The sequence below is a fragment of the Cotesia typhae genome, unplaced genomic scaffold (assembly GCF_013202065.1).
Source record: "Cotesia typhae breed Kobodo isofemale line unplaced genomic scaffold, CoteBio_Ctyphae contig_22, whole genome shotgun sequence".
Taxonomy (NCBI): domain Eukaryota; kingdom Metazoa; phylum Arthropoda; class Insecta; order Hymenoptera; family Braconidae; genus Cotesia; species Cotesia typhae.
In genome coordinates, this window is record NW_027423728.1 from 3,016,548 (window position 1) to 3,031,409 (window position 14,862).

A 14,862-nucleotide genomic window follows, 5' to 3' on the forward strand; every position below is an offset into this window, starting at 1 on the left:
GAATCAAGAGAAAAATTCTTGAACGAAGAAAATAATTTTGAAGAGTTTTATTATTTTGAATCAAGACAAAAAATTCTTGAACGAAGTAAAATTTACTTAAACCAAGAAATTATTAATAAAAAAAATTTATTAGAAAGTTTCACATGTGAAAATTAATAAAAATTATAGCGGTCAGCTGTCAATTTAAAAAATTTTTTTAACTAATTAATTACAATAAAAAAATGCTTCAAAAATTTTCACTTGTAATTTTTATTAATTTTCACATGTGAAACTTTTTAATTACATTTTTTTAAATAAAATTTAATTGCTATAAAATTCCAAAAAAAATTTTAATATCTGTCAACTTCAGTGTTATAATTGTTTTTGGTTAATTTAATAATTGTTTATAAATTTTTATTTAGTAATTAAAAAAAAAAAAGTTTGGAAAATCCAAAAGTGCACGCTTCATAATATGACACTGAAGTTAGCAGCTGTCAGAAAATTTTTGATTTTTTTTAACTTCCCGTTAAAAAAATTGAAAATTTTCAAAAATCGGGAAATTATTGGTTTTACCCCGTTTCATCAAATTTCTATCAGACTTTTGAGCTCGAAGAACATAAAAACGTCACAAGTGCAATTTCAAGCGTAGGTATGGAATTGGCGGGAAGTTGCAGGGGTATTATGTGCACATAAAAAACAAATTTCTTGTGCCAAGAAAATTTAAAGGAAAACAAAAATTATTTTGGAGCAAGAAGAAATTTTCTTGTCTCAAGAAACTTTGTCTTCATTCAAGAAATTTTCAATCTTCCTTGATATTTTCTTGAGCCAAGAAAATTTACACTCCAGTCAAGAATATTTTTTTTTTTTTTTCAGTGCATAAACTACAAATCAGAGGAATTAAAATGTTGCCATCAGTCCACCTGTTAAATCCTTGTTATACTTTCGCATATACCATTTCTGTCGCAAAATTTTTAAGAAAACATTTTTCTTTAAAAAATTTTTTTTATTTTTCCACTGTTTATAATTTAAAATTACTCACAAGTAGTAAACAACAATTATATGTAAATGTTAAGAGTAAAAGGAGTAGTAACGCGTTAGTATTAAATAATGATTCATTCGTGGAAGGACTAAAACGACGACCGAAAAAAAGTATACAAAAAATAAAATTGTTCGGTTGCGTAACGAGCGGTCTGTCTCCTTCCGTTCGCGAATAATCTCGACCTGCAGTTTTACATAGTGTGTTCTCATATATTTCATCCCTCACTGACTCTCTTTTTCTTTTCTCTCTTCCATTTAATCATTTCATCTTCACATCTCGATTATCTCTTTCACTCTTTTGCGCATCACACTAATATACGAAATAAAAGTGTACGAGTGGGCATCTTCAGACCCTTGGTCCTCGTCTCTGTTGGGTACAGATACACCACAGTATAAATTCTACATCATGCCGTTTATTTCATCGGGCGTGGTCGCAGATCGTAATACATGGATGTAGCCTCTCGTGTGTATGCTCCTATCAAGCCGGACGAACGGTCGACTCCTTTGACCATAATGTACTTTTTTTCACTCCCTTTTTCCCTAGGCCCTTTTTCCCACCCACTAATTCATTTTCCCCTACTTCAGCTTTTGCATCTCCCTTCTGTATACATAGATGTGCATACATGTGTGGCTAGTCAAGTTAAACATTCTCTCGCCTCTCGATACCCATATAAAACTTCGACTTTTTAAATTTTATTTATTTGTTTATTGATATTTTTTCTCTAGTTTTTTTCGCAAACACACCAACACTGGTAGAGTGGCTCTTGGTTAAACGGCAACGAACCGGGTCATTAATTCGCGGATACTTGCTTACAAAGTACTTGATTATGATAGACAATTTTTACGGAAATATATACGCATGTTATATCATTATTTCAAACTTATATTTCCCGTTGGATAGTAAATACATTTTTTTCATTTTAAATGTACAAAAATTATTACTAGTTACCTATTTTTTATGGTCTGATATTTAAATACCTGGTAATTAGGGCATGCATTAATTAATATGATCAGGTTAACGCACTGGATTAATAAATTATTAGTTATTTATAAGTTATAAGGAATTTATTAAAACGTAAGCTATTTGATTCAAAAAGAGCTTTATTTCTAATAATTACGCTTTTGCCTTAAGATATACTGAAAAATACAAAATTTTTTATTACAAAAAAAAAATCAGATAAATTATAGAATTATTTTTGTTATATGTATAATTCAATGAATTTTATTTTAATCTTAAATTCAAACATTTCCCGGCATTTTCATCATCTCAGATAAAAAAAAATCAAATAAGAAAATATTAAAATATTTTTATTAATTGTAGATGAAAAAAACACCGAATAAGATAGCTATATTCAATCCGAGACCATATGTTGTAATTTTGAAGCTTTAAAAAGGAAAATAGTTCCAATATTTCAAGTTTCTGTGCAAGTAGAAGTTCTGCTCAAATTTTGGAATTAATCAGGTCAATAGTTAAAACTTAATCTATAAAATTTTTTTTTTTATTTTAATTTTGTGATTTCTCAAATTCTACCGGGCCGAATCGATTCAAATTTACACTAATAATCTCCCAATTTTCAAAAATGAATGATTTTCAAAGCTGAAAAAAATTGAGCCCTAAAAAGTTGAATTAAAAATATTTCAACAAAATTTTTCCATTGATATAAAAATGATCGTTGAAAACTAGTAAAGTATAAGATTTAGGAAACCAATGGCACTGATACCAGATCTCTCTCCTTGGCCGTGAGCCTAGACAAAGTGATATATAGCAGTCGGAAGCGAGTACTACCACTAGCGCATACACAGTGCACCAAAGTCCTATTTATCGTCAGTTATATAGGTATTGAAATAGCGTCGAAGTCGATGCGCTGAAAGGTTGGGGGCGACGGGTTGACCATGGGGTGGTACTGCTCGCTGTGCACCAGGGTTGAAGAAGAAAGGGTAGCTTCTATATATATGTAACTAGTCGTCGCAGTACTACGAATGAGATCCACCAGGGGGATGTTATGTGTAGGTCTAGGTCCCTCGTTCTCGGTCGTACTATTTTGCAGACGAGTGAGTGAGCCACCCCGAGAACTCCGCAATGCCAGTGGGCGTGCACTTTCAATTTCACTTGCGCATGTCTGTCGCATCTGAGCAGAGAACCCAATGTCGCTTCACTTGTATGTATGTATGTCGGTACTGTACTGTAGAGTACTCAGTACATGAGAGGGTGTTTATGTGGATGTATTTAAAATCCCGTTCGTATTCGTACCCGCATTCGGGGGTAGGATGATACCAAGGGAAGGGGTGGGAATCGGGTTTGTCGGGTAGATACATATATATACATATATACAGGAACAGGATAGAATAAGGGGGAGTAGTTGGGAAAATTCCCTATCACCCATCACTGGGCAGCCTGGTGTGGTGCCTGGGGGTGCTGGGTCTACTCGTCAGGATCGCAAATTACCCGGTCGACGCTGTATAGGGGCTCGGTACGGGGTCGGGGGAGTTCCGTTGAGCCTCCACCCGTTGCGAATCGATATTTACTCGTACACGGTTTTTACATTCTACCCTTCACCTTAACCTCCTACCAGAGTTTATGTATGTAGGTGCTGTACATCCATGTGTGTACTTTCTATGAGAGTTGCCAGATGTGTAAGTAGATCTATATATGGGTATATGGAGTTTTAGATATAGATAGAGAGTGATATATATACTATGCCGAAAGTAAGTCGCAGTGCCCCTTTAAATGCTCCCATAAACTCCATAGATGTAGACCACATTCTACCCAGTTGTTTTGTTTTGCTTTTTCTATAAGATACATTTTTTTTCTTTTTATCTAATTAACAATTCATTTGAAAAAGTATTGTAAATTATTATTAGTTCTATTGACTCATTGAGTATAATTTTTTAATAGATAATTTACATTAACAATTAATATTATTTTTCAATGGATGATAATTCTATTTATTACTACACACAAAAAACAAATTTCTTGCGCCAAGAAAATTTTAAGGAAAACAAAAGTTATTTTAGAGCAAGAAAAAATTTTCTTGGCTCAAGAAATTTGTCTTGTTTCAAGAGACTTTGACTTCATTCAAGAAATTTCCAATCTTCCTTGATATTTTATTCAGCCAAGAAAATTTACACTCCAATTAAGAATTTTTTTTTCAGTGTATATTTTTTAATAGAAATGTAAGACATTAACATTTTTATTCAACTTTTAAATGAAAAAATAGCACTTTAATTATTAATTCAATTTTTCCGTCGATCATATTAATCTTAACTACACTGGATTGACACTAAGATTTGTTAATATTTAATAAACTTTGTTAACTTTTAACAGATGATTTTTTAATATTAGATAATTCAATAAATATTTACCGAGGATTAATAAATCATTTGTTAAATCAGATGTATTAACAGTTAATAAATATTTATTAATAGATAAAAATCACTTATTAAAAATAATTATTAACAGTTGATAAATATTCACAAATAAACGTACTTTTTTCCAAAAAAATATTTGGTAATAGTTAAACAATATTTAGTCTAGTTTAATAAATAAACAAATTGTTATCAAATAAAAGAATTTATTAGAAAATTAAATTCAATGATTTAATGTATTAGTTTTCCATTAAAAATTTAACATTGCCGATTTAAACCATCAACAATTATTAAATGCTAAAAATAACTTTGTTTCTTTTTTAAATTTAAAATTCAAAAATTTTTATAGTATGCACAATATATACAGTAATTTATATTTTGGAGCACTGAATTTGATGAAATAATTTCTCTGGATTTGTTAATCATGAATTATTATCTCTTAATTTTATTGACAGATAAGATTTATTGCGGACATATTTAAAGCTTAATTACTTTGATTTCTTATTAATTTTAATTTATTTATTTTATTCATTAAATTTTTGTGAATTAAGTTTTATTTCATTTATTCATATGACGTACATATTAAGTACCAAATATATTTTTTACTATACAGACATTGTAATCATTTATTTAAAGTCCAAAAACAATTATGATTATTATTACCAAGAGAATAGTTCATAATTAACGAACCCAAAAAAATTATTTCATCGGTTATTGGATAAAAAAAAAAATTTCTTGAGTCAACTAATTTTTTTTCTTCATCGTTTTATCATTTTTCTTTAAAAAAATAAAAAAATTAAATTGTAAAATATGTAGAAAAAAATTTTCGAAACAATAACAACAAAATTTATTGGCAAGCATGAATAATTAAACATTTCACAGTAGATAATTTATGTACATTGTACATTTACTGATAATTGATAAATATGAATACTTTCTTTTTAAATCTTTTTATTTAGTTTTTTTAAATTACAATCTTCTTATTATTCAGTTAACAAACTAACTAACTGACAAAAAAAAAATTGTTACTATGACAAAAAAAAAATAAATAAATAAATAGAAACAGAGGTTGTCATAACGACACAAATAAATAATTTGATAACACACAAAGTGCAAAATTTTGATTTAACCACTTAACACGCCCCTCTCAAATTTTTGGCACTTTGACAAATTTTCATTCCCACGGCATCCATAAAACGGTTATGAGCAGGACCTGGAAGTGACTTTGTAAGAATATCAGCAGGCATTACTTTCGATGGAACATGACTTAACTTTATTTCTTTATTTTTAACCAGTTGACGAATAAAATGATATCTGGTGGCAATATGTTTAGTACGAGAATGACACGTAGCATTTTCTGCAATATATTTTGCTCTACGATTGTCTGTTCCAAGATTTATCATAGTTAAATTATTTAATTTTAGCTCTATCATTAAGTTTCGTAAATACAATGCCTCACGAGATGTTTCTGATAAAGCTACATATTCGGACTCAGTTGACGAAATTGCAACTGACTGTTGTTTCTTTGATTTCCATGATATAGCAGCTCCACTTAATATAAATACATATCCTGTATATGAAATTCTATCATTAATATCATTTGCATGATCAGCATCAGAAAAACCTTGAATCTCAAATTTATCCTTTTTAAATACCAGTCCAAAATATTTTGTAGCTTGTAAGTATCGTAATACTCGTTTTGCTGCTGACCAATGAACTTCTTGATAACTATCATTAAATTGTGATAATTATTTACTGTAAATGCGATATCTGAACGAGTGGCAATCGCTAAATACATTAATGATCCAATTAATTGTCTGAATGGTTTTTCTTCATGTTTTCTTCTAAATGTACTTCCCTCTGGTAGTTTAGCTTGAGGATCACTTGGTGTTTTTACTGGGTTACATTCTTCCATATAAAATTTCTTTAAAATATCTTTTGTGTATTTTTGTTGACTCAACTCAATATCTCCATTAACTTGATTAATTTCAATTCCTAAGCAATGTCGAGCTAAACCGAGATCTTTTATTTCAAATTTCTTTGCAAGACCTTCTTTAATTCTTTCAATCTCGTGCTTATTTTTTGAGATATATAAAATATCATCAACATAAACAACCAAAATTGTATATTTATTTTTACTCATATTGTAATAGAAACAGGTATCACTAGCTGCTGAAGTTAATCCAAGATTTTCTAGTTCTTCATTTAATATTTTATTCCATTCATAACCAGCTTGTCGTAAACCATACAGTGCTTTTATTAATTTACAAACTTTATCATTTTGTGATAATTTTTGGAGCATTTCAGTAGCAATATTTTCTATAGCACTATTTTTACCATCCTTTTCAATAATTTTTCTTAATGCTTCTTTAATAAACTCAGGTAATTCCATAAATATTTCTTCTTCCAAACATCCATTTAAATAAGCTGCAACAACATCTATTTGATAAATTGGTAAACTTTCACGTACAGCTAATGCCATCAAAAGTCTTATAGAATCCATCCTGGCTACAGGTGCAAAAGTAGTATTAAAATCAATTCCTTGTTGTTGTGTAAAACCACGAGCAACAACTCGAGCTTTTCTTCGTTCAAGTGTTCCATCTGGTTTAAATTTATTTCTCAAAACAATTTTACAGGTAACAACATTTCTATTCTTTGGACGATCAACTATCTCCCATGTATTATTTTTAATTAAACCACGAATTTCTTCAGTAATTGCTTCCATCCATTCATTTGCTTCATTTCCAGCCATGGCTTCTTTTAAGGTTATATCCACAAGATTTACTTCTTCAATTGGATCATTTTCTACTGCATCAACAAATATTTCATCATTACTTTGATCTTGTATTTGAATATCTTCATCTTCATCGTATTCTTCTTAATCTTTATTTATATTTTCTATTTGTCCAGAGTTGTAGATTTTTCGCGGTCTTCCTCTTTTACCTGTCTTCTCTATTCGTGGTCTTCCTGGTCTGCGATATAAAATTTGATCTGATGTATTATTATCTACGTTAATTTGCTCATTTTCTTCATTATCAATTTTAATTGGCATATGAACACATTCAATATTTCCGTGATTTTCATTAAAATCCTCTTTACTTTCGTTTAAAAATTGAGTTTCAAGAATTTTTACATCTCTGGCGATAACAACTTTCTTTTCAATGGGAATCCACACTCGATAACCTTTTGATTCTTCTGAATATCCAACTAAAATACCTTCCCTTGAACGAGAATCAAACTTTGACTTTCCTAATTGTTTTTCTAAAACAAATGTTTTTGCACCAAAAACTTTTAAATGACTTAAATCAGGTACCTTGTTATTCCAAATTTCAAACGGAGAATGACCTTTTAAACTTGATGTTGGACATCTATTTCGTAAATAATTAGAGGTAGCCACTGCCTCAACCCAGAATCCATGACTTAATCCAGATTGAATTAAAAGACATCTTGCCATTTCAATCAATGTCCTGTTCTTTCGTTCTGCTACTCCATTTTGCTGTGGTGTATATGGAATAGTTAAACGTCTAGAAATACCATTTTTCTTCAAGAACTCGTCAAATTCTTTATTACAATATTCTGTTCCATTATCGGACATCAAACATTTTATTTCGCAATTTGTCTGGGTTTCAACACGTACTTTATATTCTTTAAAAGCTTGTAAAACATCACTTTTGTTACGTAACAACTGTATTTCACACCATCGTGTATTGTCATCGATAAATGTAACAAAATATCGGGCACGTCCCAATGATTCTACTCTTGATGGTCCCCAAACATCAGAATGTATAAGTTTTAATTTTGTTGTACACCTTTCAGACTTCTTAGAAAATGGCAATACTGTCATTTTTCCTTGTAAACATACATTACACGAATCCAATTTTTCTTCTCTATTAATCTCAATACCAACAGCTAATCCTTTTCTTGAAATTTCTAATAAATCTTCTTTATTTAAATGACCTAGACGATTATGCCACAACTTTAAACTTGCTGAATTATTTATTACTGCATTTGCTTGCTCTTCACTGCTACAAACGTAATATAAATTTCCGACTTTTTGAGCCAACAATTTAATCTCGCCATCTTTTCTAAAAATAGTTGCACCAGTATTTGAAAGAATGACAGTGTTTCCGTAATCCGTTATTCTCGCAACAGATAACAGATTAGTTCTTAATTCCTTTATTAACAATGTATCATTAAGTTTTACCGATCTGTTTGTTTTCCTATTTGTAGTAATGACACGAGCAGTTCCTTTTGCTACTATTTGAGTTTTAGCATCGCTAGCTAGTAAAACATTTCCATTTGTCGACGTAATATCAATGAATACTGATTCATTGTTACACATATGAGATGTACAGCCACTATCTAAACACCATCGATTGTCACTTGAAATTTGCTTTATATGAAGAGCTTCTTCAGTTACTTGAAATACATCTTCGACTTGAGTCTCAACTTTAGATATATATTCTTGATTATCATTACTTATTTTGTCTAGACAATCAATTGCTTTGTGCCCAACTTTATTACAAATAAAACAATTATACTTGAAAGGCTTATTTAAATTTTCATCATTTTGGCGTGAATCTCGTTGATATCCACCTCGTTGATATCCGCCTCGTTGATATCCACTTCCATGATATACACCTCTCTGAAATTCACTTCCTTGATTTTTATTTCCTTGATATCCACTGCTTTGATACGGTTTGCAATTTTTAAAATTTTGCTTGACTAACATAACTTCTGAATTATCCATATCACGTTGACTTTGAGCATCATACTTCTCAATAACTTTTTCTCGAAGAATATCTGGTTTACATAATTCATTTTGAGACTCCATTGCACATCTGAACATTTTAAAACTTGACGGTAATGCGTTAAGAAGTAATGTTGATTGTAAATCATCATGCATTTCAACTCCCATAGCTGACAACTTTGCTATTATATCGAAAAACTCCATCAGTTGAGTATGAAAATCACTATTTTCCAATATTTTATAAGACGTCACACGCTTGAGTAAGCTTGCTCGTTTAACTGGCCCCATGGAAGGGTATTCTGACTTCAATTTATCACAAATTTATTTTGATGTAATTAAACCTTTTACCATTCGTAATAAACTTGGATCAATAGCAATTATTAAATCTGATTTCGCTTTTGCATCTTCTTCTTCCCATTTTGCAATATTTTGAGTTGACCTAATATCACCTTCAACCAATCCAGGTTTTGGTTTCTTGCCAGTAACATATGCCCATGTACCATTTTTTACCATTACAGCTTCAATTTGCATAGCCCACGTATCATAATTTCCCTTTGTAAGAGGCTTGATTGTACTTGACGACAACGACATTTTTTTTTTTTTTTTTTTAACTTAATTTAACTTTTATATACTTTTTACTTTTCTTTATTTACTCAATTAGTGCAGCGATCTGGGTCCATAACCTGATAAATATGAATACTTTCTTTTTAAATCTTTTTATTTAGTTTTTTTAAATTACAATCTTCTTATTATTCAGTTAACAAACTAACTAACTGACAAAAAAAAAATTGTTACTATGACAAAAAAAAAATAAATAAATAAATAGAAACAGAGGTTGTCATAACGACACAAATAAATAATTTGATAACACACAAAGTGCAAAATTTTGATTTAACCACTTAACAATAATGAAGTATAATTACAATTTAAATATTAACATAAATATTTTATCTATTCATTGAGTCATTCATTGATATATAAATGCACTTTATGAACACAAAAATATAAATGTTTCTAGCATTTTTGAATCTTTTGTAGATAATTGTAAATTGTTATGCAAATAACTGCTGTAAATTATTCTTCACGTTCTACGATAATAATTTATATTTAATAATTAAGAACTTTCATTAAATTATTTTTATTTCGACGATTATTATAATATGTTCTTGACTGAATGATAATTTAAATTGCAAGTTACGTAAACAAATATATTCACGAGTCATTGGCCTTTCAATTCTTTATTAACGAGCGTGTTATTTAATTTTTAATTTTCTTTTTATCTCGAATGAAGCACGTGTCAATAGTGTCAATAAATTCGATATCTCAACCTTAAAAATAATTTTATTTAAACCAATAATAATAACTGATGTAATTACTCGATGACTCAATAAAATTGTGAAACGCAATCTAACATCAAAAATAGAAGCAGAACGTCCGATAACTCATAATCAACAGTACATAAAATAAATTATGATCTGAGTCACATCGCTCACCAGATAAACGTCATAGTAATAGTCATATAATGTTATCTGGCTTTAAATACCTGCAATCTCCCGAGTTAAAATACACTAAACATTAATAGAAAATCATGTATGATAATGACTGAGACTAGACAAGATAAATGAACAGTCTATTAAGTCACGTAGTCATATTATATCGCTAGGAATTACTCTTGATAGAATAAAAGTATATAAAATTGAAACAAAACCACAAAATCGTGAATAATCCATTTCTTTTTCCGAGAAAACAATTACTCGCAACAAGGAAGCCGAACATAACTCTCACGCGACGCTTTACTAAAAATATTATAAATATATTACAATAAATATAAAAAACTCCCGGAGATTACTCAATCGATTATGGAGTCACGCGTTTTGCTTAAATTTCTAGGAATTTAAACTTAATCGATAACTAATTCATGAATTTTTATTTTATGCACAATTACAAACATTTATTTAAGGATTTTTGGTTATTCACAAATGTTCAAGTTTTAAAAATACACAGAAAAAAAATAAATCTTAATTCAAAAACAATATTCTTCACTATAAAATATTTTGAAAAATACTTTGATTCAAGAAAATGATTTTTTTGGTATTGAAAATTATGATTTTAAAATTTCTAATAATCAAGTAGAGTTATAAATATTAAAAAAAAATTGTTTTCTTTTATTTTAGCATGAAATTAGTTGGACTCGGAAATTAAATCTTTCTTTACAAAAGATATATTTCATTTACTCCCAGAACAAAAGAATTCAACTCAAGTAGGTCGCGAGCTTGAAGTGTTAATTTAAAATTTTTAATCGTATTAAAAATTTTTTTTAACTGAGAAAAAGAGCTTTTTTAGTCCAAGAACAAAATTTTGAAGACCAAAATGCTCTTGATTTAATTAAACTTTTCTTTTCCACATGCACAGATAAAAAAATTTACTTAAATTAAATAAATAATTTTGAAGAATTTTATCTTCTTAGTTTAAGTTGTAAAATTCCTAAATTAAGAAATTTTTTTTAGATTAAGTAAATTTTATTTGATTCAAGTTATTTATTTTTTTTTTTTTTTCAGTGCGTGCTAAGACTATAGATAATTCAAGAAAAACATTGTTAATCCAGTAAAAGTCTTATTTTGATGAATTTTACTAAAAAGTATATTATTATTATTATTATTATTATTATTTTAATCAATAATCAGTAATTAAAAATACAAATTAAATCCATGACGAAGAAATAATAAATTACTTAGGATAAGGTCATGATAATTATTAATGAATAATGGGAATCTATTAGTTGATAAATACGTCACAAGTCACAAATATGCAATTAATATTTAAGTGGATACATATGTTATGCTTATGTATAATACATATGTATACGTATTTATATTTATTTATCATATATATAGAATATATATTGTAAATTAATGAATGGGCTGGATATACACACTTATGTAGACAATTAATCAGTGATCTAGCTTTCACTTTAGTACTCCATGTCAATAAATATATACATATAGATGCGTGTGTGTAATCGCGGGGGGTAGAGGAGGAGGAAAATCATTTTTATTTATATTTTACTTATAAATAAACGGAATGCCTGTAAAACTAAGCGTGTGAGTGTAAGTACAGTAGATAGAACACTGGTGTTATTATTGCTAGCGTGTATCGTATTGTGTTATTGTGAGTGAGTAGCGAGTAGTTAATTCTGTAATGCTATCACCCAGACTATCGCACACACTTGAACCACGTTTCTAGCCATCACTCGATCTATCGCTATTCATAGCATACCGCAATGCAATTGCGTAAAGCTTGGTGCTTGGATACATTGACCCGATGTCGTATGTATGTTATGCAATTGATGATACTTTTGGTTGTAATATCCACAACTCCTTGGCGCGTTTGCAAATTAATGATCGGAGAAATCAAAGAACGGTTGTAGACTCAAAAAAAATATTCATTCAGATGTTTTTTTAGTTGTTAAGCTAATTTTTATTCTTTTTCGCAGGAAAAAAAATCTTGTTACGTTGGAGAACTAACTTTCCTGTCTTACACAGAAAAAAGGTTCACTTGGGCCAAGAAAATATTTTTTTTCCTGATTATTTTCTTGAGCAAAAAAATAATTTTTTTTTGACACAAGAAATTTCACTTATTACAACAAATTAATTCTCTTGCTTTAAGAAATACGTATCTTGATCCAAGAAAATTTATTTAAGTCAAGAAAATCTTCTTGTTTTGAGAAAATTCAGCCTCTTGCTCCAAAAAATTTAGTCTTGATAAAAGTAAATTTTCTTGTCTTAATAAAATTTCTCTCTTGCTCCAAAAAATTAAATATCTCCATAGAAGTAAATTTTCATTAATATTTTTAGTGATTCACATGTCAAATGGGGAGATTAAATAATATTGAATCATTTTTTTTTATTCAATATGATTAATTGCACGCCAAAATAATATAAAATGGGTATCAAATATTCAAGAGAAAAATTTTCTCAAGATGAGAAAATTTTTTCTCAGCTAAAGTAGGTGGTGCTGCTTTTCTAAAGTATCTAAAAATCTTGATCAAATATAAAAATTTATTGTATCAAGTATTTATAATAATTTGAATTGAGAAAAAATTACTTCCACCAAAAATAGAATTTCAAGAAAAATTGTTACTTTGGCCAACACAATTTTGGTCTTCCTTCAGGTACCCGAAAATTTTCTTGAGCCAAGAATTTTGATCTCCAGTCAAGAAATTTTTGTTTTTGTGTAAGAAAAATTTTTATTTTTTGATGAAAAACATTCAGAAAATTATTTTCTATTGCGAAGTTTACTTACCTTAAGTAGACTTCACAATAAAAAAAAGGTAAATAAATAAATTGACCCTAAAAAAAATTTTAATTCATCAAAAAAAGTTAAATCGATAGATAAAAAAATAAACTATCTAATCAGCTGTTAGTTTAATCGACTTAAAGGAATCAATCTATTGACTCATAAGATAACAGGTGTACTGTGTCAAATAAATTAACCATTTATGCGGTTCAGTTGTAATTTTTTCGTTGACAATGAAAATTTAAAGCACACATGTTCAATTTTGTTTGTCTACACGTGTCGTATGACTCATTTTAACTTAAATGTAGTGTTTACTTGTATTGAACATCCAGATATTCATTGTCAACTTGATAATCATCTTCAATTAATAATTTATACGAAATATTTCATCTAAACATCAATAAATTTCCATAAAATTTTAAAAACTCGACACAAAAAATTACTTTTTCCCTACAGAACATAATATATAATATGAAGAATTCTCTATTGACATATTTATTTATTTTGTTCGCTTTTATACGACCTTTTATTGTAAAACATCAATTTGACTTTATGAGGTTTTTTGTTTTTCACTGATCACTGTGCTCGGTAATATCGGAATCTCGATATTTCTTCATCTCAAATTCGATATCTCTATACTACTATACTAAAACGCTTACTCGAAAATATATTATACTACTATAAGAGTAACGTATGAAATCCCTTTTCATGGTACTTATCCGTCTACAGTGAATTTTATCGAAGCATGTAAGCTACTTTCTATATATTTACGCTTTAATCAGATTAAAATTTTATCAAAAAAAATAAAAGAATTTTATGAATATTTTTACGTAAAAAAAGCTTGATATATTACAAAAAACATTAATTTTTATTAATTTTAATATTGACAAAAGCCAAGATTCGAACTGGGGCTTTGTCTATCTGGAAACTCTAAAAACTTCTGTCCGTAAAAATAAAACAAATATCAAATTAAGCTTTGTTAATATTTACAAGATGATAAAAAGATTATCCAAGTTTAACCGGTTATATTACGACAAAGACATACATAAATCATAGTCCACAGAAGGAAAAATTAATTTTGAACTAAGTAAAATAATATCCTGATTTAAAAATCTGGTATTCTTAATAGAAGTCGGTATTATCTGGAATTAATTGTACTGCTTCAAACCAACGGAAAAAATTGCTTGGGTCAAATGTATGTCACTCTTTTAAAAATAATAAAATACTCGGATGAAGGATGAAATTCTTGAATATAGATTTTTTCCATCTCCAACCAAAAGTTATAATTTATTAATTAAATTGTAGCATTTTATTTAATTAAGAGATGTAGATATTTTTAAACAAAACTGGAATTTTCAAGAAAAATAATTATTTGAACCAAGTTTTTTTTTTGGTATTGTAAAAAGCATGGGAATATTCATAAATAAAGTTAA